Source organism: Gambusia affinis, linkage group LG16 (assembly GCF_019740435.1).
Source record: "Gambusia affinis linkage group LG16, SWU_Gaff_1.0, whole genome shotgun sequence".
Lineage (NCBI taxonomy): Eukaryota > Metazoa > Chordata > Actinopteri > Cyprinodontiformes > Poeciliidae > Gambusia > Gambusia affinis.
In genome coordinates, this window is record NC_057883.1 from 24,269,855 (window position 1) to 24,292,312 (window position 22,458).

Genomic DNA, 22,458 nt, shown 5'->3' on the forward strand with positions numbered 1-22,458 from the left:
ATGCCGTTTATGAGTCTCTGCTGTTTTCCTTTAATTTGAGAATAAAAGTCAAACATCTACAAGATGTGGCTGAAGTTCAGCAGAAAGGTTCTGTCAACCACAACAGAATTTCTTAAAAACCCAAAAACCCAAACACACACACACACCCATTTGCGCGGCTATCTTTGTGGGTACTTTATTCATTTCTACAGCCTAACCCTTACACACCTAACGCTAACCCTAACCAATACTCAATTCACACCTTAGTCCTAAATCTGACCCCTGACCCAAAAACAGCGTTTCCCCTTGTGGGGCCCAGGCTTTGGTCCCCACAAGACCACTGGGTCCCCACAACGTGGTATATGTCAGGAGAATGGTCCCCACAAGGTATTAGAAACAAACCCACACACACACACACACAAACCAAGGATACAGCAGAAAGCATATAATTAAGGCTTCGGGCCCGACTGTTCCCCTTTAGTACATTTTGTTCTGTTCATGAGGGGCAGCAGGGGAGAAGACCCTCTCTCTTCATGCACTTGACGTTAACTTGGTTTTGAGGCTCTTCTGCTTCATAAACACGATAATAAACAGTCCAATCAGAAAGCAGGTCTCCTTACAGGAAACGGACCACAGGAACAATATTTATGCAAACGTATTGATGTGTGTGAATGGATGCTGGCGCAGCACTGGAACCACAAGATGAGGGAGACCTGAAGTTTGGACCGCACCGACCCGTTTTCCAAGATAAAGAAAGCCGGAGTCCTATAATGGTCGGTTTGCCGTTTCCTGTGCTGTCATGTTGGATTTTTTCCCGTTTCTAGCACTCTGTCAGTCTAGAAAAATGTCAACATGGAAGGTACGATTTCATTTCTGCAAAAATACGACTGAATGTACAAAAAAGGATCAATAAAGAACGGAGAGCTGTGATTCTTTTCCCCACAGATTCTGACTGAAAAGGTGCCGACATGACGGGAAATGGAGGTTGAGCTGAATATTGTCTGCAGGAGAAGAAGAGTTTTGTTTTACAGGGGAAAACGTGGAAGAGAACCGCATCACCGCGACGACTGAGCAGAAGCTGGGAGGCCGATGTTCATCAACGGTAAAAAGTTTGGAGAAGTTATTGATATTATCGATAATAATAGTATTTTCATATTTTCATCATGTTCATTTTATTCATATCAAGGTTTCAAACTAAATGTCTGAATAGTAAGCAAAATATTTACTTTACAAAGTAATATTTAGTTTGACGCTAAATTGTTTAGCTTGCGATCAAAATCAGTAGGTCAAAAGGAACAAATGGGAAGATCCGAAAAAAAGGATGAAACAAAAGCAATGAAGGAAAGAAAGTAAAGAATCAGAAGGAAAAAAAAAGAAACAAGAAAATTTAATTTTTTTTTATTTAAAATGAAATAAATAAAAAAGGAAAAATTAGGAACTGAAAAAGGAACAAAATCCAGCAAGGAATTGGTAAGAGGAAAAAATGAAAAATATTTTAAAAAACTAAAAAAAAAAAGAAACAAATGGGGAGAAAAAAGAAAGGAGATAAAGGATAAAATAATATACTGCTCATTGTCTGACACACATCAGATATTTTTGATAAATAGTTTGGTTGCTGAATGATGAAACAGAATTTTGTCTGGAAACATGATCAATAATCGAATCATCAGTGGATGTTTTGATTATTGACTGAATTTAGAGCTGTCTGGATTCGATTCATAAAAACCCAAAGCGCCTTCATGAAACTAAAGTAAATCTTTAATTTGGGATCATGAAATGCTGACAGCACAAACTCTGTGACCCCGGTGAAAGGGCGTGAGCGGCTGGGCCGCGCTGCCCTCCGTACCTATTTAAAACTCCCGGCAGCTGCTCAAACACTCCAGCAGACACCAAACCCCGACCCGACCCGACCCGACCCGACCCAGGAGGCTGCGTCACACAGTGAGCTGCTCCTGGAGGAATGCGAGAGCGTCACCGCGTCACACTGATAAGAGAAAACACGGCGACACTCGTAAGAGTCAGCAGCACCGAGGAGCTGGGAGTGAAACCAGCAAACAGGAGCTGCTGCAGCCAGCAGGAGGTGAAACGGGGAAATGCAGGCGAGTTCTCACAGTCCTGCATGAATACACCAAGATCTGGAGGAAAACGACAAAACGCCTCACATTCCACTTCAAAGAGCCGATCGAACCTGCTGTTGGTTAGCAGGATGTTCCACAAATAATAAAACATCTGGATTTATCTACATTTATCTGGTGGCCACAAAATAATGAATCCAGATAAAAAAATTTAAACTGAAAATACTCCCCAGCATTCATAAAGTCATAAATAAATGACAATAAATAAAATCTAACTAGTGTTTTATGTGCAAACGGCTGGCTGTATAAATGTGTTTTATTTTATGTTTGAAGAGCAGAAGGAACATTTCCACCTCAGAGGGCGATAAAGTTTTATCTCATCTTAAAAGGTAAAACACAGCAAGTCTTTATGCTCAGGTCTGATTTTTGATTATTATTTATTTTGTCCAGTTGTTCATTCCCCACGATTCTTTGGTGGCGTAGGGGACAGCGCAACCCACGTTTGGAGGCCTTGAATCCTCGATGTGGCCGTCGGGGGTTCGATTCCCGGACCCGACCGACATTTGCCGCATGTCTTTCCCTCCCCCTTTCCTGTAACATTCGGGAATTTTGTGTTTGCCTTATATGGAAACGTTTAACAGCTTGGAAATAAATTCAGGAGCCGAGTTTTGTTTTAATGAGACGTAAAACTTTCCTGTAGCGGCGGATCTCATTTAAAGCTGAGATTCTGTTTTTTGTTGCCGTTTTATTAATTTATTCTCATGTGGTTATGTATAAACATATGGACAAGTATATGAATTCATGTTCCGTACTCCTTTTTATAATGTACAAATGTTTACCTGTATTTCACTTGAAAGATAAAATAAAAAATACCATCAGAAACCAAGATGTAAAACTTTTTTATGCCTTGTTGTAGCGACATAAAGTCCTCTCCTCCGACAGATTACGACTTGTTAAAAAGGAGTAAAGCGACTCGATACGACTCTCCATCTCTCCCTGGTCTGATGCTCAGAGGTCAGTTTATCCCATCTGGGCTACCGTAGCTAAATACCAAAATAGTTTTTAATGGAAGGTGATTATATTTAGTCAAAACTAACGTTAAATCTTTATATAAACTTTGTGTTTGCTAATGCTGAGGTGCTAAATTCAACCATGTGTCAGTAACATTCGGTACGTCGCCCATAGCATCAACAGCATGACATTTACCACCTACCTATCCTCCAAAATAAAAGCAAGAATATAAACATCTAACGACTTTACAAATGATTAACAGTTGATGTACAAACGTCAACATTGATTTCAAACTTTAAATCAACTGAAATTTTACAAAACAGCCAATTAATCAAGAAAAATTACCTCAGGGGAAACGATGTGTGCAAAACTTTTTCAAAGTTAGCAAAAACTTTAGAGCGCTAAGAGAAAAGTTAGCGCTGCTAATCCAGCCTGTCCCCAATGCAACTGCTGGACTCTTCACGGTGCAGATTGTTCTCTCATGTTTGCGTTGGTCTAAAATGCCACATCTGGACACGTTTGTGGTGGAAATGTGACAAATTGTGAAAGATTTTTGAGGAGTGTGAATGTTTTGTTTTTTTTCTGAAAAGAGATGAAAAGAGGAAATCAGACTTACTTTAACGATTCATCTTCAAGACGCTACACTCCCGTCCAGAACCTCTCCATCCTGCAGGAACACACACAGAGGGCATGGGGTTAGTAAAACAGGAGCAGTGGTCATCATGATACACACACACACACACACACACTCATGCCATCTTTCACCAATGTCATCTGGTGCAGTTGGCAGGAGCCGAGGCTGCAGCAGGGCTGACAATGCAGCCACTGTAGGGGAGATTGTTCACAGTCAAGCTAACTGGCTAAAGATGAGCTAACGGCTCAGATATGGGACTCATGTGTGAGCAGACAGGCAATGTTTGGCCAGCACAACAGAAGGCCCCATTCAGCCGTCTGCAGAGGCACTTTTACACACACACACATTATCTTAATCATCATCAACATCCTAGAAGCTCTCGTCTGCTTCCAACACACACACACACAAACACACACACACACACACACACACACACACACACACACACACACACACACACACAGGAGGAGGAAACGCTGCCGACTCGCAGCATTCCATGACAGTAGCGTTCCATATGTTTGGTTAAGCCGAGTCCAGATCCAGGAGGTCTGGACTGAATTTAAAGGCTGAGGGAGGAGGAACCGATTCAGTGTTTCCACCGTTAGCTTTAGCCTGATGTTAGCTTAAGCCTGATGTTAGTTTTAGCCTGATGTTAGCTTTAGCCTGATGTTAGCTTTAGCCTGATGTTAGCTTTAGCCTGATGTTAGCTTTAGCCTGACGCTCCTCCATGTTTCAGTCAAAACAGAAAGAAAAATGAAACGTAGCTTCCAAACCAGGATTTATTACGGTAAAGTTACTCAAACCAACCTGAGCAACAAACCTGTTAAATTCTGGATTTGACTAGGCCAGGAGTCTCACTATAACACTGCCAAAAAGTCATAAAGAACCAACTTTCTTTCTTTTTATTTATTTGTGAGGTCGACAAATTCAACATAAACAACCAAATATAGACATAAATAGATAACTAGGTTTTTGTTGGATGATAAATTATTATTGCCAAACTTATTGCTAAAAGGCAAATCCATTAATCACATAATAAATTAATATCAAGTCACTTTTGTCTTTTTTCTCTTTTTCTACCAAAAGCTGGGTGATAAAGTCTTCGGTCTGGATAATTTGTCTGCATAACTCATTTTGTTTTTCTTGTTTCTGTTGTTTTGTTTATTTAATTTGGATATTTAAAATGTCATCCTGTTCCAGTGTTAAAATGTTTATAAGAATTAAAATTTTATTGATATGTGAGAATGTGTTCTATTATTATTATGCCATTAAATTGGTCTGAAAACCACAATATTATTGTTTCTCTCAGTAACTTCAGACAATTGAAGCAGAATTTGTTATGGGACCAACAGCCGGCAGCTTAAGGACGTTCAGGATCTCAATTAATCTGGATAAATTAGTGCTGCCATAACTTATTGCTAAAAGGCAAATCCGTTAATCACACGATGAATTGATCAGTTTCATAAATAATAAGATAGTTATTTAAAAACGGCAAAAACAGACGAAATCTGTAGCAAAGCACATAAATGTCTACAGTACTTCATCTAAGATAATCCATCAGTAAGTCGTGAGGAAGAGCAAACCTCCAGTTTTAACCAACAACAGTGAAGTTTGCAGCTGCAGTCGGTGACGCGCTCAGAGGGACGATCCGGTTACAGACGTGAAGCTCCAGGTTTGCAGCTCCTCCCGCCACTCAGCGCCTCGTTTCCTCTCTTCTTCTTCTGCTCCTGCAGGGCGGCGGCGGCGCTCAGTCAGACCCACAACATCAGGATTTGCTGAATCATTTCACTTTCTCACGCTCAACGCCAATCCCAACGTCAGCCGAGCGCCAGACTCTGCTGAGCACCAAAACATGCGAGTGTGTGTGTGTGTGTGTGTGTGTGAGAGTGATTAGGTGCAATCAAGGTTTTCATTTTGTTTGTCTTACTTGGTTTAATTTGTCTTTAGAGTGCATTTGCTTGTTTCTATTAATTAACTTTAGTCTCGTTCTCATTTAGTTTTTATTAGTAGTTTTAGTTTTTCATATTTTGGTTCATTTTTAGGTGCAGAATTCACAAAGAATAAAATATTGTGATGTGATGAGACTCAACAGATAACATTTCCAAAAAAATCAACTGAGTGTTTTGTCACAAACTTTTTCCGACCGCTGATGTAAACTGCTTGTGTGGGAAAAAAAATTTTTAAATCAATTTTATATTAGATTGAAAGGCTAATTAATAGATTCATAAAGACGAAAATCATTGTAAATCTATGATTTCATAATGTTCTAGTTGAAGAAACGCACAGCGTAGTTCCAGGTACAGTTTTTCCTCCAGTTGTTATTGTTTTTGTTTATTTCGGCGCCAGTCGTTTCATCCCAGCAGCAGATCCAGTCAAACTTTAACACCTTTTACTGGGATTCATAAACCGCAAAAAGCAGAGAATAACTGTGAATTAGAGGAAAAAAAGATTCAATCTGAAATGTGTTCCATGCTTTTTTCTTAAATTGAACCGATGCTCACCGACTGATTGTTACTTTGACTAGGTCATTCTATTCTTACAATCTGCAGCCTGTAAAAAGTTTTCTCAAAACGGATTTCCTGGATTTAGCTCCATCCTCCTGAAGAGCATCCTCACAGCATGATGCTGCCATCACCGGGTTTGATAGGAGGGTTAAGATGCAGCGATTCCCAACGTAGCATTTAGTGAACAGTTTATGATAGTGATGATGGACTCTGCATCGATTTTAAAGTTCTTCAGAACAAGAACCAACAGGGAATCTGAAAATCTTTGCAACAAAACGAACCTTAACGTGCAGGAAGGAACGTTTTCAGACAGATGAAGGAGAACTGGAAGGGAGAAGCAGCAGCGAGGGAACGTTTGTTTTCTGGAGAACATTTCATGGCCTTAAGGCCCATCCTGGCTTTCAGCAGGCAGGCAGGCGGGCCGAGCCTGCATGGGAGCCCATTTCCTGTGTGTGATTAGGGGGAGAGAGAGCGCGTGTGCGTGTGTGTGTGTGTGTGTGTGTGTGTGTGTGTGTGTGTGTGCGTGTGTGTGTGTGTTCAGTGGGGTCTGTGGTTGTTTTGTCTGCTCAGGGGGAAAGGAATGCCCAAATCAAACACAGTGAACAGAATACAAAGGAAGACCAAGGAAAAGCAAGAGACAAAAAAGACTGAAATAAAATTTTTCATTTGGATTTCAGGGATAAAAAGATGCAGGAGCGATGAAAAGTGGAACAGAGTCTGAATCTTCATCTGCATTCCTGCTGCATTCCTGCAGCGCAGCAAGGTGGGGTCAAACCTTCACCTCTGAGCTCGTCAGATGGAAAACCATTCAGCTCCTGAACTTCACCGTGAACCTGCAGAACCAGCCCTAATGTTTAATGACTCCCAGCTTTTCAAAGCGCCGCTGAGACGTTCACACGCTACCGGCCGTTTCCCAGCAGCTCCTCATTATTCAGCCCCACTGACAGCTAACAATGTCACAGAACGGCTTCAGCGGCTGCGTCACGCGGCGCAGCAACGGCCCAGCGGACGACTCAGCAGAACCTGGGGATGCAACACGTGTCGGCTCTCCCTCTAAACGTCGCATGAGGGATTTTCACGAGAAAAACTAGAACAGGAGAGAAACTTATGCAAACCTGAGTCAACCAATGAAAACATGGCCTGATCTTTGATTTTCACTGCTGACCTGGAGGTCAGAAACTCAAAAAACACATTTTAAAATTAAACATATTGTTCTCTCCAAAGTGTGCACAGATTGCTGGTCGACCAGAAAACGGCCATCTTTAAAAACAAACCTGACCAGCCAATGCTATTTATGAGGGATTGTGACTGGAGCTGAAACAATTAATCACAATTAATCGATAACCGAATTACTCGTCAACCAATTTAGTAACTGATTAACCGCTAACTGAAGTATTCAGGCTCAAAGAAGGTAATTTACCAAAAAAAACAACATATGAAGAGCTGTTATTAAGCAAAACCAGGAATTTAAGATGAAAACATTTTTGTCTGTAAATATGTTTCAGCCAAAACTCCTAAAGGAATGGTGCTATCCTGCATTTTAGACAGTAAAATGTTTATTTTCTTAATTTAAAAAAATTTGTTCAATTATCTCTTTATTTGAATTATTTTATGTATTCCTGATATTTTATAAAAAAGGTTTAAGTTACATAAAAGATGAACACAACGTGCCTTTTATCCAATTAATCATTAAAAAAATCAATAGCTTAATCAATTACTGAGATAATCGATATTTGCAGCCCTAATAAACTCCTAATTTTACTGAGAAACATTTATACCTGTGAAACACTAAGTTTATGTTTGTTGACCTCACACATGCCCCTAGTGGCCCAATCGATCAGTGCACCCCGAGATTTACCCTATCAGAGCTAACAGGCTGTAGCAACAACAACACTCTTCAGTGTGGAAGTTGTTCCTGGAGGAAGGACACCTACTGTCAGCCATTTTCACCATCAGTGAGGTATTTCAAGGTCAAAGAAAGCACAGCAGCTGCACTTAAAAAGCTAACATGTTCCACCATTCAACCCACAGAGGGCAGCACTGAGACGCTTTTTAAACAAAATTTAGCAGAATTAAACAAATTTACAAATTCAGACAGTTTATCTTCAGTTTATTTGGGGGATTTAGTAATAGGTTGAGGAAATCCCAGCTGTCTAGAATGAGAGTTAGTTGGTTAAGTTTTACATAAACTGTAGAAATTGGCCACAAAGTTCAGATCTTTGCATTTCCAGCAGCTTGAGAAGAAGAAATGTGTTTGTTGTTTTTTTTTTAAGACAAGAACAGTTTCTTTGCTCACTTTTTACATAATACAACTTTCACCCTGAGCATTTAAGATGAAACTGATGCAACTGCTTCCTGTTTTGTTTCTAAGCTCAAACATTAGAAACAGCAGCGACGCGGCAGCCACATTAATCTGGTTAGGAATTAATTAAAGAATTAATAACCAGTGCATTGTGCCGTCAGTTCCCACACACTTCCTTGTTTTGTGTGAGCATGCCGGACTCTGCCCATGCAGCACGGAGTCATTCCCTGGCTGGCAGAGCAGAAGCGATTGGCTGCTGCCGTTTCCTTTTAAGGCAGCCATGTCTCAATGCTCGGCATGGCAATTCAACCACATTCTTCTGAGATCCACACCTACAGAGGAAACGGGAGAGAACCGCCGAGTCATGCAGGGATGAGAAAGTTTTCAGAGTGTGGGACGGCTCTGCTACTCGATATTATAGTTCTTTACTGGTCAGGAGGAAGACGCCACAAAAACAGCAAGAAAACTTAAAACCTTTTCTTCCTTATTCAGATGGTAAAGAAAGCAACACCAGTTGCAATAAGCAATAAATCAATTAATCACATGATAAATTAAAACAACTGAATAATTTTAATTTGCATGAATTTATTGTTTTTCTCTTTCTACAAAAACCGGATGATAAAGTTTTCAGTCTGGCCTCAACTAAACCAACGAAAACAGTCATAAGAAACAAAATATGACTCTCGTGCTGCTAATAAAACACATTTAATTGACAAACAATCAATAAAGATGGTGGATTGTATGAAAGCAGGAGTTTTGGTTATTTTCTGCGTTGGAGAAAATAATGCCAATGCAGGTGTGGAAACAAATGTTGCTGTCCATTAATCTAAGGCGTTAAAGGAACATTTCCAAATTGTTCTACCTTATTCTAAAGTGAGAATGATTATTCACAACTGACAAACATTTAGAGACTCCCAACAAATTACCTGAAGGGTCAGACGGTGCAAAACTCAGAGAAGGGGCATAAATTAAAAACCCTCTTTAGAGCTAAATGAAACTGAATCCACCTGACGACATGAAGTTTTGGTAAATCCAGAGAAAACAAACGCAGAGAAAGAGACAGAGGCGTCTGCAGCCCAGATAATGAAATATGCCTGGTATTCAGCTGTGTTTGTGCATGAATGAGCCACTCTGTGACTTAGGAGTGTTTAAGGGATTCCTGTGGAGGCTTCAGTGTCTGCATGAGTCCACAGGTTATGATTTTCTCAGCGCTCGCCTCCTTGCAGCAACTGTCCCAAGGTTACCTTTTGTGGCTCTGCAGACGGAGGCGAAGAGACGCTGGAGGGAGGGTAGAGAGACAAAAACATGCAGACTTCACGCCTAAAATCAGCCATTTAGTGATTAATCATTTAAATAATACATTAAAAAACGTTATTATGTAGAGTAGCTAACCCCTTAGATAAGACAAATAAATCGGGTCTTAACAGCACTAGCTCTGTTTCTGAGCCAATTGTAGCTTTTCCATGTAAATAAGCATAAAAGCTCCTCAGTGCTGCCCTCTGTGGGCTGAACTGTGGCTACTGCAGTTGGATTTTCCTATTGGTCCAACATGTTTAGCCCCCATGTTTGGGATAAAACCATCTCACTCAGAGACGCCCCCTGGTGGAGAGTCAGGATTTGGAATTGCAAGCGTTAGCATTGATCGGTAGCGTTTATTTAAAATGTGAACACAGAGTGGAGTGTGTTTCCTTTCTGCTCTGACTGCAGGCGAACAACTGCTAGCTGTGTTTTCATTGGCTGAAACTGAACAAATCGGAAATACAAACATACGTTTACTTAATGGAATCACACCCTTTTGAAATAAAAAACTTGAGCTTTTCAATTAAAAGTTGTATCAAAATTGGTGTTTTATGCAAAACTGCAGTAAAAATACTTTTTTTGCATCATTTCAGTTTATTTCTAGCAACTTATTGATAGCTCGCTGTTCGCTTATTTCAGTGCGACTGATGCTGCACGTCGCTATTAAAGTCTTTAATAACAAAAAAAGTTGCTTAGTTGGCAACAATTAACCCCTTCCCTTTATTCTCACGTGTGGCCACGCCCCCTGTGGCTCTTGGCTCCACCCACTTTTGATACATTTCTGAAAATACGTCTGAGGGGAGACTATGTTTTCAAATAGGGGTTAGTTGCACTTTAAACGTCACAAAACTCAGGAAACAGATTCCCAAACTTCTCCACATCTTTCCACAACACAACCATAACTTTAATGTTGTGCAAAATCATAAAACGCGCGAGAAAAACGCAGTTTCTTTAAAATCTGACAAGATGTTTCATGACAGCAAGTAAAAGCAGCTTCACAGAGTCTATTTTTATGACCTCGCAGGAGCATTGTGCTGGTTCAGTCAGATAATCAGCAGGAAAGGAAGCGCCAAAAGTAACCCTGGCACCGAGAGGAAACCTGGAAACCCGGTCTGCAGATGCCCTTTAGGAGCACAGAGAGATAACAGGAGGCAAACGAAAGAAAGAGCAGAAAAATATGGAAGAGAAAATATTTTCTTGGCTTGAAAACTTATCCTAACATATGAATGGCTTCAGAGTCCAGACCAACCCGCTAAAATACAGAAACAGGGGAGAGAAACTCATGGACAGGAGAGAGAACCAGCATTCCTCTCTGTGAGAACATGAATGTTTTTATGATCACAGGGAACAAAATCTGCAGGAGGAATTTTATTCAACGAGCCGCGGACAAGAAACTAAAACGTGTGAAAATCATTGTGTAAATTCCTCCAACTGTTCACAGAGAAGATCTGAACACGAGCAAAGAACAGAGACTCAGAATCAAACTCTGACGGTCTTCAGTCGTTCTCTGGTTATTCCAGTTCATCAGACCACCAAGAACCACTGAAAGAAACGACACAGAAACTTCTGAAGACACAGAGAAACTTCCTTCTTCATGAAACATAAAGAAAAATGGAGGCTTCAGATTTTAGCGGCTGGACGATTTCTGTTTTGTCTTTGGCTAAAGACCATGAGCCATTTCTCCTGCTAGCGCTAGGCTAGCACGTTTGTTATGATTGTATTTACCCAGAATGCCCTGCGCTGTAGTCCACTTCCTGCATTTGGAGCGGTCTCTGGTCTGCTTGGAGTTCACATATGAATTCAAACTGAACTAGAATTCACTTAAATCCAGGTCGAGGTTTTAAGGACCAGAGGTCAGAGGTCAGTTAGTGTTCATACCTCACCAAATGAACCAGACCTTCCGGGCAAACAAACTGGAGGCAGGTTAAAGTGAACTCAACCAGGCTGGGGTGAACTCTGGTCCTCCAAAAGCAGGAAGCGAACTACAGCGCAGTGCATCCTGGGTAAAAACAACCAAAACAGACATGCTAGTTTAGCGCCAGTAACAGAAAGACTAAAGAGAAATCCTCCAACGCTAAAATCTGACGCCTCCATCTTGTTTCCATCTGGTGAAGAAGGAAGTTGCTCTCAGTGTCTTCAGAGGTTTTTGTGTCGTTTCCTTCAGTGGTTCTTGGTGCAGCGCCCCCACAGGCCAGGAGGGGAACAGGTTCAGAACCACAGCAGCTGGAGGTGGAGCAGATGATGGAGTTCTGGTTCCAGTAGAACCGGGTCAACTTTACTCAACACAGCATCTCTGAGTTTTGTTGCTGAACATCTCCATCCCTTCATGAACACATTGAACTCTTATTAGCAGGATATTTCTCAGAGTCACAAAGTCTTAACGTTCCTCTACAACCTCGCAGTGACCTCAGCAAACCGCCAGGCCCTGAACTGCCAACACATCATCCTGAGGCCAACCAACAGCAAATAACAGAGTCTAATACTTCAAACCGAAGTAGAAGTGACCGGAAAGCCACAGAGGCCAGGCTAGTAGAGGTCCAGTCCAAACCCGGTGCTGGATGAGGGAGTTTGGGTCAACATGTAGCCGTTTATGGACGTTACTGAGGTTGACTTGGTGGGGGGGCGTCACAGCTGTGTGTTTCTGCCCTGGTGTGAGGCAGCGTTTTTATAACTGTTCACCAGGCTGGTGGGTTGATTTTTGGGTCAGGACTCCATGGAGGTGAGTCCCGCCTGCACCACCTTCAGAAGATGTTCGGCTTTCTTGTGCCCACGCTTCGAGAACGCACCGTGAACCAGACGGAAAAGGCTCCTGAAATATGCCAAATATGCCCCTTCCCTCCCTTCCTGGAGATGGAGCCCACCCATCTCCCCCCAACCCGAGGAATTCCTCACAGCATCAACACACACACTGAAAATCACAGATGACCCACTCACACAGAAAATGTGCAGGCATTAATACCGCAAGTTTCCACCCAGCTGACCCAGACAGGCCTTTTAAGGCTAAGCAGTTCAGATTTCTCTTTTCATTACGTTCCAAAAATACTCCTGGAGCGGAGGAGCGGCGGGGCGGAGTGGCGGAGTGGGGGGGGTTCTTCTGTTAAGTGAGGTGAAGGACCAGGAGACAGGACGACCAGATAACAATCACAGGGCCGGTTAATGAAGAAAAAGCACTTTGAGAAAATGAAGTGTCCCAGGAATTCACAAGCAACGTTAAAACGTTGCTCCCTTCCTCCACTTCCTCCCACAGGCGTTTGAAGTCTGCTTCCTTTGCACCTCTTCCATGTTTTGTTTTGTTTTTTTCACAGGGTCAACTTGGCAGCCATTTTTGACAGGCCAACGAGAGCGAAGCAGACAAATTCATGGGCTGCAGTTCGCAAAAATACACAGTCAAAGATTTACAGCAATAATTTATTACAGTGAAAAAAAAAGTCACATTTTCATCATGGTATTCATTCATTTATGAATGTCAGTTTCAAACTACATATTTAATTAGAAAGCTAAATGATTAGCTTCATCATCAACTTTATTTATAAAAACCAGGAACAGCTGAAACAAAGTGCTGAACATCAGGAAATAAGATTAAAAACACAGCTTGGGATCAATTATCTACATATTTGGTTCCAAACTAAGCTAAATATTTATTTACACTTATAAATATTAATTTGTTTGCTAACTAAATATTAACTTGCTTATTTAGTTTCTGAACTAAATACTTAGCTTGGAGCTAAACATTTGCAAATTAAACTTTTTGCTTACTAAGTAAATATTTAGTTTGAAACTGACATTTATGAATGAATGAATGAACAACATGGTGAAAATCTGAATAAAAAAAAAATTAATCCCCTTTTTTCCCTCTTATGCTAAATAAACCAAGTTATCACTGTTAAATTCTGCGTGTGAAAAATCCCAAAACACACGTGAGGAGTTTTGGTGCGTCGGCCGATGGGATCCTGAACCATGGTAAAAATAATCGCCCTCTCCGGCTCCCTGGTGCCGGTTTGTTAAGTATCCAGGCTCTCAGATAAAAGTTCTCCAGACTTTCTCCTCCTCTCTGAACAATTCACCATAAAAATCCTCACGCTATGAACTCACACTCAGGCTGCAGACTTTGCCATCACTGCGTCTCTGATAGCCGCTGTCCAGATAACATCACCACTCCACCGCAAACCTTCTGCTGCTGTTTTCAAACATCGAACTGGAAAAGAACATAACTGTGGTGCACTTCAAGTCTGAGCAGAGCGGAAAGGTTGCAAACATGATGATGCACGCCCTTTGAATGATCAGAACTAAACCCTTTTCATTCAGTTGAACCTGACAGTGCAAACAACAAGGCTACTGTAGCAGAGTGACCCACATTGTTGGTCAATACAGTCCAAACTCCAACCATGTGAGGCCTGATTAAACATTATCACAACAACTATCAGTCACTAGCACATTCTTCTCAGCAGTCTGCAGCAAACTGTGGGGGAAAGGAGGAGGTAAATCTAGACGCATTTGGTTTACTAAAACGCTTCACAGATCAGAAGGTGACTCCACTCAGGAACCGCTTCCTCTAAAGCTCAACAACTAAACAAAGCAAAGTGAAGATGACCCACCAATATCTGGACCTGATGCTGCGACGTCTTTGTCATGTTCTTATAATCCGACACCAGACACTCTGGGAAGCCAAGCAGCAGGATGGTCATCTGGTTTCAGGAAGCGTGCAAATAAATCCTGATAGGAGGAGTACGTTTGGATGGATGCTACAGCTGAGTGTTACATAACATGGAGATAAGTCTTGCAGTGAGCGCTCATCTGTTTTTACAGCTTCTCGTAAATAATCTGAATCCTATGGTGGCTGACAGGTGCAAACACGCAGCAAACAGTGAAACGCAATGCGAACACATGAATGGAACTCCAAAACACAAAAACAGAAAAACCACAGAAAGTAGAAGCAAAAAGGGAAAACACTGCAAATAAGAAAAGCTGCAAACTCTGAAGCAGAAGTCCTCCAGACCAGTAGGGGGAGTCTGGAGTCGGTAGTATTATCCATCCATCCATTTTCTAACCCCCTTGTCCCTAGTGGTGTCAGGAGGTGCTGGTGCCAGTCCAGCTAGAGGCGGGGTCACCTGGGCAGGTCACCAGTCTGTCACAGAGTCGGTAGAATGACCCACATAAATATCCTGATGCTTTTGGCACATTTCAAAAAGACATGAAGTATAATTCAGCTATTCCTTCTTTCCTCCAACTTTCTTCTTGACATCCTATTAAGTCACAACATCCCATCTTTACTGAGAGTCTGGCCCCAGACAATTTGTTGGTCAACTCCCCCTGGTGGCCTGGAGGACTTAAACTTATGTTTTATCAAGTTTGCAGCGTTTCATACTTGGTGTTTTTAGTATTTGTGGATTTTTACCCTTTGTTCTAATTTCCTGTCGTTGCAGGATTTTGTTTGCAGAGTTTCTCTGTTTCATTCGGGTTTTTGTATTTGTCTGTTTTGGAGTTTGCATCATTCATGTTTGCAGCTTTGCTGTGGTTAAATACAAATTCTTTGGGATAATAAAAGAGATTTCTATTCTATGTTTTGTAGCTGTGCAAATATGATGGAACAGTCAAAAATGTCAATTAATCAGCTAACTTATAAATGTTTTATTTAGGAGAAAATATTAACACTTGCTTCACCTGCCAAACATTTTCTTTCCACTATTCACCTGTATTCTAATTTACATCCTTCTTTCACACTGAACTCAAATCAAATACACTGGATGCTGCAGTGCACTGAACTTCAGAGTTGTTGTGTTAGTGAACAGATTATTTGGTGAAAACAATTCCTGATTCATCTGCTCATGTAACGTGTTTGATAACTACCCAGTGGCCCAATCAAATCCTCCACAGGTCAGTAAAGAGGAGATATGTCGGTTTGGAAGCTGGCTTATTTGGAAAACAGTTATGCAACGTTTCAGAGCAGAAACTATTACAGAAGACAGGAGACAAAATGCAGTCAGACATAATAAATCCAAAGAATCCCTGCATGCAACGTCTTTAGTGTTGCTGCAGAAACAACAGAAGGCAGTATGGGTAATATTTAATGCAGCTCTTAAATAACAAATAAAAAAAATCAGATAAAACAGGTTCTGCATTGTGGTTTTAGAAATCCAGTTACAAAACAAAGAACTCCATAAAACTTTCAACAGACTAAAATCAGTCAAACATTTGTATAAAAGCAGAGAGGTTCGTGCTTTGACATGACCGGAGAGAGAGTGAACGTCACTCTGTCATGTGAAAGTTCTTTTAGTTACAGCTCAGTGAGAGAAGGACGCCCAGTCTCTGGTATCTGATGACAGATCTACCTGGACGGGAACAAAAACAAGCAAAAGTGCCCCGAGACGTAGAAATACCTGCACAGACAACACATTCTGTCTCCTTTATATCTGTTTTTATTACTGTGAGTTACTCCATGTGTAAATCTGTCACTTTGCTGCTGCTGCTGCACTGAAATAAAGATAAACAGAAGGAAGAAATGAGGGAAAAGTAAAACTTTTACAGTTAAGGTTGGACAATGGATGAAATAATGTTTGCATGATTACCACAATCATTTCTGACTGCTAAAATTAAATTGCCATGAAAAAATACTTGATTGCTGTTAAAAGCTGATGTTGCAAAGGGACAAAAAATTATTCAAAATTTGCTGAAAATTTGTCATTATTGTTTTTTTCATATTCAGATGTCGTCCATGCAAAGTAAAATAATTAGAAAACGTTTCAACCGATTTGGTTGTAAGTAGGAATGGTGATTAAAATATTACTCTTCCCTCGACTCCAGCAAAGTTAACAAAAAACTGATGACTTATTATTCCATAAATAATCAGTTACTAAAACTGATCTGAAATGCCAAAAAGGGACAAATTAGAGGAAAAACATAAAAAAAAAGATTAAAAAAACATCTTTGTTCAAACTTTTCATCAACATCGACCAGCCAATCACCGGCCGCCGTGAAAACTGCGGCCTCAACGTTTGGGGTTCCAGAAATCCTCTGTACGTTTGATGGCATTTCACCCCAAACATCACTGCTAACGCGACACTGCTAACACGACACTGCTAACGCGACCCTGCTAAAACGACACTGCTAACGAGACCCTGCTAACACGACACTGCTAACGAGACCCTGCTAACGCGACCCTGCTAACACGACACTGCTAACGAGACCCTGCTAACGAGACCCTGCTAACGAGACCCTGCTAACGAGACCCTGCTAACGAGACCCTGCTAACGAGACCCTGCTAACACGACCCTGCTAACACGACCCTGCTAACACGACCCTGCTAACACGACCCTGCTAACACGACCCTGCTAACACGACACTGCTAACACGACACTGCTAACACGACACTGCTAACGAGATCCTGCTAACACGACACTGCTAACGAGACCCTGCTAACACGACACTGCTAACGCATCCATGCTAACGCGACCCTGCTAACACGACACTGCTAACGCGCCCATGGTAACGCGACGCTGCTAACACGACACTGCTAACGCATCCATGCTAACGCGACCCTGCTAACACGACACTGCTAACGCATCCATGCTAACGCGACCCTGCTAACACGACACTGCTAACGAGACCCTGCTAACACGACACTGCTAACGAGACCCTGCTAACACGACACTGCTAACGCGACCCTGCTAACACTGCTAACGAGACCCTGCTAACACGACACTGCTAACGAGACCCTGCTAACACGATACTGCTAACACGACCCTGCTAACACGACACTGCTAACGCGTCCATGGTAACGCGACGCTGCTAACACGACCCTGCTAACACGACACTGCTAACGCGACCCTGCTAACACGACACTGCTAACGAGACCCTGCTAACACGACACTGCTAACGAGACCCTGCTAACACGACACTGCTAACGAGACCCTGCTAACGCGACCCTGCTAACACGACACTGCTAACGCGACCCTGCTAACACGACACTGCTAACGAGACCCTGCTAACACGACACTGCTAACGCGACCCTGCTAACACGACACTGCTAACGCGTCCATGCTAACGCGACACTGCTAACACGACACTGCTAACGCGCCCATAGTAACGCGACGCTGCTATACAGTAAAGTGTACATGACTGATCTGGTTTTCTTGGATACCATTGTTATTAAAACATTTTCTTCAACTACAAATAGAACCGTGTTAAGAGACAAGGATCCATGATTCTAGTTTAGAGAGAAAGAGAGATTACTTTTTATCTCACTGTCCAACAAATCCAGAAGACTCAATGTTATCAGAGGCGCCTCAAGCTGGACTTTGAACTTAAAACTGTTTTGAAGAAACAACTCAAAAATTCACATGCAGCAACCGCTATCGCCACCTAGCAGCTAATAGTAGCTAGGCTAACGTTTAGCTGGATGTTGACGCAAAGTATTCAAAAACGTGCTACAGAAAGACAATGAGAAAATAAAATTTATGCTCAGACAAATGAAATGTAATGAATTATTTTCCAGGTTCCCTGCAGAGAAACGTTTTGCTCAAGCAGAATCTTTCTGGCGTCCAGCCACCTTCGCTCTGTCAACACAAACTGTCCAGGATGCAGCTCCGCACTTTACTGCGTTATCACCACACACGCACAAACACACACACACACACACACGCACACACACACACACACACACGCACACACACACGCCTACACACACACACACACACACACACGCACTCATAAAAGGACGTGAGTGGGCTTTTACACAACGCTACATGGGAAACATCATGATTCATCGCTGCTATTTCAAGCAGGTCCGAGTTTGTAACATCGCTCTGCATCCTCCGCTGCGCTATTCTTGGTCCGAGGCTAAAAACTGGACCGCTAATAAACCCCAACACCGACACCATCCGGTCCTAAATCCAGCCAACGTATCGATTGCAGCCAATCAGGATGTTCACTGCAGCTTACACAGCAGGAGTATTCAGGGATACGTAGAGTTACATTAATTACATTTACTCATTACATTTACTTTAGTAATTATTATGAAGTAGGCTATTTTAATTCCTACTTGAGTTAAATTTCCAGATTTTCTACCCACTGAATGAAAAACAAACCAAAAATTCACCAGACTGACGATCACCTGCAGTTATTGTTCAAGTTTTTTTAAAGTTTTTTATTGAAAGAAACTGATTTGGAAACATTTTCTTTATTTTTTGTTACTTATATTAATCACTGTAATTTTGAAATATTAAATGATTGATAATTTGATAAGTTATTCAGTTCTTGACCAGACTTTCTACCAAATACTTTTTTGCTCTTTCTTGAGTAACTTAACAGACGGATCCTTTTTACTTTTACAATAAAAATATGTTGAAGCATCACGTCTCTTACTTCAAGTCAATTTTGGGTCCTCTGTCCTCTGGGTGAGTTTACTTTACACTTTCAAAATGAAAATGTGAAAATAGCAATAAATTAGCATTTTAGTGACTGTAAAAAGTTTTTTTAAGTAGTTATAGTTTGAAGCTCCTGATAAAATGGCTCGGCTCCCTCAGTCTGATGGAGGAAGAGGAACAACTGTGTGTTTTAGAAAGTTTCTGGAAGTTTTCTGTTGCTTTATAAAGCCATTTATTAAACGTTTTCTTTATATTTGTGATATTTAAACTTCTCCATACTGTAACACTTCCAGCTGTTGGATGTTTTAGAAACTGGTTAAACTCTCTCAGTATTTAGGGTTAATAATTTGACTAAGAAGATTTACTGTGTCCAATTAATTTCTCCACCAGGCACCATTAAAACTTTCAAATTTGTTAATTTTGACAACAATTTCTTTTTAACATGATCAGTAAACGTAACAAGCAGTCAAGGTTGATCCTTTGGGGAAATATGGGAAAACTAGTGTTGCGTATTTCGCTGTGTGGCAGACATTTTTCTACCTGGAAGTGGGCGTGGCCTAATCCAAGGGATGAATTTAAAGGTTTTGTTTATTTTGCCCTTATTTTCCAGTAACAGCGGGACCGGGTAACTGGTCCTGTAAGCTGACAGTTCTGTGTTAAAATGTTTTAATTAGTCTGATGTAAAACTCTGATAAATGCTGAAAAATAATCATAATTTACAAAAATAAAGGCTTGGAAACAGTCAGCTTTTATGAGGAGACACTAATATTGTAATTTATTGGAGAGTTGGTGGCGGTTGGGTCGTGTTCTGGTTCTGAAGGTTTAATCTTTATCACCAGACGCTCACTGTGAGGAATTGCTGCAGGTCCAGGATTTGGTGCAATCTGCTCAGGTTCCTCAGACAGAAACTATTTCACTTGAATAATAAACTGAAATTGACTGCAAAGTGTGTTAACTGAGATCCCATTAGAAACGACGTAACTAGCTGCAGTAACCGTAGCTGCAGAATATAAAGGAAGATTTGCTGAAAAAATGAAGTAATTGAGTCAAAATGTGCAAAAAAAGCAAAACATTTTGCATTTAAGATGAAAAACCTGTAAATATAAATGTTTTCCACCCAGAACTTCTGAAGTGGCCATTTTAAATCCACCTGGTTCCAACTCTGTAATTAAAAATCTTTTTCTATTCAATTATTTATCAGTTAATGAAAACAAAAAGTTCCTGCGATATGCTGGCTCGTCTTTTCACATGTTGATGTCTTAGCTACAGATTATCTATAAATAATCAATTGATCACTCAAGGAGTGCAATTTTGTTATATTTTACACAATAAAATGTTTATTTTCTTATATAAAAAAGGAAATAGGCTATTTGCATTTCCAATATTGCGCTAAATAAGCTTAGGTGGTTAAATGAAAAATCTGCAGAATGCGTCAATTTTTTTATCCAATTAATTGACAATAATCGATTACTAAAGTAATTAGTAACAGCAAACTTCCTGAAATAAACATCTACAAATCTGAGCTCTTAAGGCTGCAGGTTGAGTTGCAGTTAAGAAAAAATGACCTTGACATAAAAAACACATTTTATTCATTTCCACTGCAGGAAACTCTTTAAGTTCTTTAAGTTCTTTCTGCTCTAAATGATTTTAAACAAAATTACTTTTCCTGCCCACTTATTACCAACCCTGGGGAACCGGTAGCCATGTTCTGAAATTTCACATGCATCTGCCACACTGACAGCAGCGTCATGCAGAGTGGCAGGAACTTTACCACCGACATTCCCAGCGGTCTGATTCTCCCAGGCAGAAAGCCTCAATCTTTAAATTTAATCCCCAGAGCGGTTATTCAGCCACTCGGTAATCCCCAGGTCCAGAGCTTAGGCTGATAATGACCCTTATTGGACACCCGTAATGATTAGTTTTTGGTTTCACCCAGAGCAGCGTGGGCGGTTCCACAGGGCGCTCTGCGGAGGGCAACACCAATCAAAAGAGAAGATGGGACGAACGTAGCAACTCCTGGATTAAAATCTCTTAATTTATTGGCATTAAAGTCTCTTCATAGACAGGTGGTGGCTGCAGTTATCATACTGCTGTGTAATACCGGAGAGCATGTGCTGGAAATCATTCCTCCTTACAGTCAGTTTAACCAAACCCAACCTGGAGTAACCACGGGGAAAATTAGGCATCTCACTCTTGATTTTCCCAAAAAGCTGCTGCCATTTCCCCCCACAAATGCTGTAATAAAGAAAAGCCTTTTCCCACATCCACCCTCGCGACTAGCTGCCATGCAGCGGCCCGTGCCCAGAGGAAAGCGGCTGGCATAATCTGCAGCAGGCTGGGAGGCGAGCCTTACTGAAAAGTCATCAGGGATTTTTTTCCCCCATTTTTTGTCTCCCTTCATGTCTGAAACAGGTCAAGGCAGGTCCCCTCCGTCTCAGTCCCTCCCTCGTGCTGCTCTTTACGAGCCCCACCTGGTACATTAGTCCTCCACCAACCACTACAACCAGCCTTCCTGCTGCAGCAGCTGCTGCAGCATGCGCCCGCCTTCATGCGCCCGCCTTCCAGCCCAGGGCATGTACTGTTCAGACTCTGACACCTTGTTTCTGCAGGCCACGCATCACGACACTTTCAATCTCATATGAGCAAAACGCAAACAGATAGTCAAACAGAAAACGCTCCGCAGTGTTTACTCTGAATATCAACTTCTAACCTGATGAGTCAGGTCTAATCCTCCCAGGTTAAATGATTAACCAGCAAGCAAAAGTGACTGACTGCAAAAAGGCAACAACTGACACGTCGCCTCCCTGATTTAAAGAAAAGCAACTAGCGCACAATAATCGTCAACTGATTCAATAACTGATTAATCATCAACTGGAACATCTGGACTCAAAAAGCAGCATGCAAGGCTGTATTAAAACCAAAACTGGACAAAAAGTGTATAAATATGCATCTGGTTCAAATTCACTAAAGGAAATTATTCTATTTTATGCAATTAATCTTTATTTTCTTATTTTATTCATTTGGCTCTTTTAATGTAGTTCTAATCTTGTACAAAAAATCTTAAGCAGTAAAATGAAAAATCCGTACAATATGATATTTTTTCATCCAAACAGATTAATCATCAAAATAATCAATTATTAAAATAATCGGTAGTTTCAGCCCTACTTGCCATATCCAGCCTTTAACCCACAAGAAATGTTTCTCCAAGTTTCTTCATATTATTCATTTTTTATTCATAAAATTTAATATATTTATTTTGTGAATATTAAATATATTAATGCTTAAATCTAAC

The 22,458-nt window shown here is 41.1% G+C and overlaps 1 protein-coding gene across 1 annotated transcript in view; it reads right to left on the reverse strand.

Moving 5' to 3' along the window:
* luzp1 (leucine zipper protein 1) overlaps window positions 1-22,458 on the reverse strand; it is a 45,093-nt gene that overhangs the window by 19,902 nt on the left and 2,733 nt on the right. Inside the window, exon 2 of the mRNA XM_044141991.1 lies at window positions 3,682-3,732. The gene's annotated coding sequence lies outside the window, so the exon portion shown is untranslated. The remainder of the gene's footprint in view (window positions 1-3,681; window positions 3,733-22,458) is intronic.